A 5422-nucleotide genomic window follows, 5' to 3' on the forward strand; every position below is an offset into this window, starting at 1 on the left:
GGCATACCCTTATCAGATGATAATTTACCAGTGGATAGGTTTTTAAACATTAAAGCTTTCCTTAGATTAATGTATAAGCAAATTATGTTCTGAAGTTCTAATGTTTCTTAGAAAACAAAAGTGTTTTAGGTCTTTTCATATTTACAAGACTTAGGAATCTAGAGAGAAGGTAGTATAGGGTCAGAAGGAGAAAAACAAACAAAAATATTCTCTAAAGTGATCAGATGCCATGTATTCTGCTTTATTTTTTACTTTTTTAAAAATTTATTTTTATTTTTTCTATTGTAACATAGCTGATTATACATATTTGTGGGTACAGAGTTATTGTTACCTGTGTGTAATAGTGATGCTCAAATCAAGATAATTAGCATATTTAATATTATATAATGTAATTGTTTTTTGTGGTGCTTTACCAATTGCGCCCTTACTATCCCATCCCCCCTTTCCCACCTCTGGTAACCTCAGTTCTGCTCTCTCCTTTTGAAAGTTTGACGTATTATTTGACTGTTGTATCTTTTTTTCTTTTTTAAAACACTTATTTGTTTATTTTTAGGTCCTCCTTATGAGTGAGGACATGTGGTATTTCTCTTTTTGTGCTTGGTTTACTTCACTTAACATGATTTTCTCTAAGTTCATCCTTGTTGCTGTGAATGGCAGAATTTCACTCGTTTTTGGGGGGGGGCAGAGTAGCATTCATTGTGCATATATGCCACATTTTCTTCATCCAGTCATCTGACAATGGGCATTTGGGTTGGTTCCAACACTTGGCTATTTTAAGTAGAGCTGCAATAAACATGGGAGGGCAGGTGTCCCTTTGACATGATGATTTCCTGTGAAGTATGCATAAAACAAATGTATTTCACAAGGCCTGGTTTTCCAAAGCTTTGCAGTTTCAAATATTGACCCTGCAAAGGACAGGAAATTTTCCCCAGGCTATACAGTCTCTGTTGTAAGATAAAGAATTGTAACACAGCAAGGTTGCTGGCTCAAAGACAGACAGGTTACTGATTGATATGTAAAGATACTGGGAAATTGCTGTAAGAAAAGAATGTTTGCTAAGATCAAGCTTTTGTTGGTAGATCAACTTAACTTCTTCAAAATTGGCATTATGGGATGCCTATTGTTAAACTTTTTAAACTATACTTAGCAAAAACCCTACCTATGTTCTCTTCCTGAAACTTCCTGGTCTGGAGAATAAATGTGGGAAGAGAACCCCAATTCATGGTTAATTTCCCAAATGGAAGGAGTGCCTCACTTTTGAGGGTTCTGGGAGATTAACCCCCTTTCAGGGCTTGTCACTGCTCAGAAGACATGGGCTTTGAGTAATCTTTGGCAGCTCCATCACCCAGGGGAAAAGGGGTGACAATTCTGTGGGAGGCAAAGAAACAATTTCCATTCCTTTGGGTATATATTCATCAGTGGAATTGGTGGATTGTATGGCAGTTCTATCTGTAGTTGTTTGAGAAACCTCCATACAGTTTTCCATAATGGCTGCACCAATTTATAGTCCCACCAACAGTGAAGAAGAGTCCCCTTTCCCCACATCCTTGTCAGCACTTGTTATTCTCTGTTTCTGATAGCCAGTCTAACTGGCATGAGATCACATCCTGGTATGGTTTTGATTTGCATTTCTGTGATGTTGAGCATTTTTTCAAGTGTCTGTTAGCTATCTGTATATCTTCCTTTGAGAAATGCCTATTCAGTACCTTTTCCCATTTTTTTTTTTTTTTTTTTTTTTTGACTGGGAAGGGGATCGCACCACGTTCAGCCAGTGAGCGCACCGGCTGCCCCTATATAGAATCCGAACCCACGGACTCGGTGCTGCCAGCGTCACACTCTCCTGAGTGAGCCACGGGGCTGGCCCCTCCTTTTCCCATTTTTAAATCAGGTTTCTTTTTTTACTGTTAAGTTATTTGAGTTCGTTGTATATTCTGGACATTAATCTTTTATCAGATGCATATTTTGCAAATATTTTCTCCCCTTTTGTAGGTTGTCTTTTCACTCTGTTAATTGCTTCTTTTGCTGTGCAGAAACTTTTTAGCTTAATGTAATCCCATTTTTTTAGTTTTCCTTTTGTTGCCTGTACCTTAGGGGTCATATTCATAAAGTCTTTGCCAAGTCCTACTTCCTGAAGTGTTTCCCCTACATTTTCTTGTAGGATTTTTATAGTTTCAGGTCTTATATTTAAGTCTTTAATCCATTTTGAGTTGATTTTGGTGTATGGTGAGAGGTATGGGTCTAGTTTCATTCTAATTCAAATCCTATACAAGTAATTCATCTCAATCTCAATCCACATTTAAAACACCATCTGACACATACAGAAGTATTTTGGGTCTAACTAATGTAACAAATATTTCCAAGTTCCTCTACCTTTCTTCCCTACCAGTTCAAGCAACTTTACATTTTTGTGGTATGAAAGTTTTTGTTCTGTCATTTAAAAAAACCCACAGGGCATTTACATATATTGCAATCTTAAGCACCAGCTTATGTCTATTGTGTCAGGAAGGGTTACTATGTCTGGAGGTCAAAAAAGGCAAAAAGGCAAAAAAACAAAAAAAAAAACAAAACAAAGCAAAAAGTTGTGTCTATTCCATTCTTGGTGTCATGACTAGGTATTAGCAGGATAAATTAGGTAACGAAAGGCGCTCTTGAGCTCTGAGGAGGACAGCTGCTCTGTGCAGTAAGGACTCATTATTATTAATTACCTTTATTCATTTTCAAGCCATCTGTTTCCTAACATGGGCACTTGTGGCCCTATTCTCCTCTCTCAGGGCCCCCCAGTGCGTACCTTATACATATTTAATCTTCAGCTGGTTTCAAAAGAAGCAACATCTTGTACAGATGGGTGGTGCTGGAACAAAGAAGAGACATCAATCCATTTCTTTGATGATTCTTTTGTTTGAGACAAGATTATTCACTCTTATATTAAACTATCCTGAATACCTTGTTGCTGGTATTATGCTAATATAGATTTTTAAAAAAACTTAAAAAAAACCCTAAATAGTGCCATCTGGTGATGAAAACAAATACATCAATATCTGGAGGGTATTTCCAGAATTTTTTGATTTCCTTTTTTGTATTTTAATATCTTCATTACTGTAATAATTTTTAATGAGCTGATTGAAATCAAGAGGAAGTAAAATGAAGATTTTACATGAGAGCAATAATAACTATAAATAGTTCGTAATATAGCTAGCCAGAACCATTAAAAAAATGACAAAATTCTCAATTCCATTTCTTTTCACCTGTAAAGAGTCTTGAGAAACTGTTCAAAGCCATGGAGTTGGTTGTCATCTTAAGTAACTGGGAGTAGTAATTTCCTGGTATCTGATGCTATCATTTCTTCTGTGGTCACAAATAAATAAAATGAGATCCACTACTGAAATTCTGAGCTGCTCTTGTGGGTGATGGACCAACATCCTGAAGAGATATGGTGCTTGTATTGATTCCTTTTAAACTTTACTGACCCTTAGAATTCAGTCATATCTGAAACCTTGAGTGGTACACTTGCTGGAAGTTTTGGCTGTTTGTTTTTTTTTCTTGTTGTTATTTTTCGCATGAGAGCCTGAAGAGCCTACTGGGATGAACCCAGTGGGGCTGAAACCAGAGACCAATATAAGTGAAAAACAATATTTTACTCAGGACCCTCCCTCCCACATCCTTTCTGGCCCTAAATCCTAACGTATGTCCAAAGAGAAAACTTAGCAAAATGGGAATTGTCTCCAGGCAGCAAACTCATTCCTCTGTCTTTTGATTTCACTGAAAATGGGTTTTTTCTAAGGGAACAGGTAATAGGTCTGGCACAAAGATGGTGTTCAATAAATGTTTGTTGAATTAAATCAAAATGAAGAATACTTCTTCCATTGCAGTCTTCATAAGAGGCAGCTTCAACTAAAATGAAACATCTGAAATGACAATCTACCATGTCACTCCCCTGCTTAAAACCCTTCAATGGCTTCAATTTTCTTACAAGGACATTCACAATCTGGTCCTTGTGCCCTTTTTTTTTTTTTTTTTTTTTTGCTGCAAAAAGCTTTATTTCCATTTGGTCCAAGGCTTGGGAGAAGGCTCCAAGGTAGTTAAAAAGCTGCCTAATGTACCTAATGGCTGGAGGGTGAGGCTTTGGCAGAAGCCCTGATACCAGAAGATGCAGAAAGATCCATCAAAGGCTGTTGGGTTCTGGAGGCTCCTGGTCGTGCTTGAGAGCCAGCCTTTGGCAGCTGTACTGGCCCAGCTCTGCCTCAGGGCCAGCCAGCCTGCGGAGGTTGGTCAGGTGGTCGCCCGTCTCCTTGATGAGTTTCACCTCTTCATCTAGGAAATGGCTCTCCAGGAAGTCACAGAGATGGGGTCTGTGCCCGCAGAACACAGAGCATGAAGACCCCAAAGAGCCTGGGTCAGCTGTTCTCCAGGGCCCTGACGCTTCCACGGCCTCCAGGCTTCTACCCCACTCACCAGACGGTTTCTGCACGTCCTGGAAGAGGGCGCAGCCACCGTCTGCTTTTGCCTCTTACAGAGACTCTCGGCGCCTTCACGTTTCTCCTCGGCCAACGCCCAACTCCGGGAGGAAGTGGCCCACGCCCTCCCGAGCCAGATCGTCCCTGTCGACATAGAAGCCCAGAGAGAGTAGGTGTAGGAGGCCTGCAGGTGCAAATTGACCAAGTGGTTGATGGTCGCCTCCACCTTGGTGGAATAATTCTGACCAATCTGGGAGCTCATGGCTGACAATGAGTGAACCACCAGAAAAAATGGGGTTGGTTGGTTCCTGAAGCAGGAGGCAGCCAGGAAAATGGTCCCAGAGATTGTGAATGAAGAGGAGATTGGAAGGCAGTTGGAAGCTGGAGCAGGGGGAGCCCCGGGGTCTGTTCCAGCCAAACACTGTGGAAGCAAGAGACAGACCCGCAGACCGCCGGCAGCGCTACCCCTGTGCCATTTTTTGACTCATCTCCTTTCACTTCTCACTCCCCCACTTCACTTCTGTTCCCTAATACAAACATATATTCATGTGCACACACACACACACACACTCACAGACGCACGCACAGAGCCACACACAGACACATAGATTGACTACATCTACCCATACGAGATTACTCACCATGCCCCAAAGCCACCCTATTCTGTCAGGCCTTTGCTGACCAAAGTACCCTTTCTTACTTTGCCTAGTGAACTCTCAATCATTTCAAAAGATCCAGCTCAAACACTTCCTCCACTATGAAACTTTTCTTATCTTTCTCGTGTGGACAATAGAGCTCTATTCTCTATTCTCAGAGAATGTCATGAGCATACACAATATAACACAATTACTTTGTTAAAACTGTTTCCGTAGACATCTTCTCCACTACACCATGTGTTTCTCTAGAGCAAGGGCTGTTTTCTGTTTCTTTTTTTTAAATTTTATTTTATTATTTTTATTTTGTCAATA

The 5422-nt window shown here is 40.2% G+C and overlaps 1 pseudogene; it reads right to left on the reverse strand.

Annotated features, from left to right (window-relative positions):
- Nucleotides 1–4035: 4035 nt before the first annotated feature.
- LOC103593242 lies at nucleotides 4036–4716 on the reverse strand (annotated as a pseudogene).
- Nucleotides 4717–5422: the final 706 nt, after the last annotated feature.

Source organism: Galeopterus variegatus, unplaced genomic scaffold, assembly GCF_000696425.1.
Source record: "Galeopterus variegatus unplaced genomic scaffold, G_variegatus-3.0.2 Scaffold1307, whole genome shotgun sequence".
NCBI classification, from domain to species: Eukaryota; Metazoa; Chordata; class Mammalia; order Dermoptera; family Cynocephalidae; genus Galeopterus; species Galeopterus variegatus.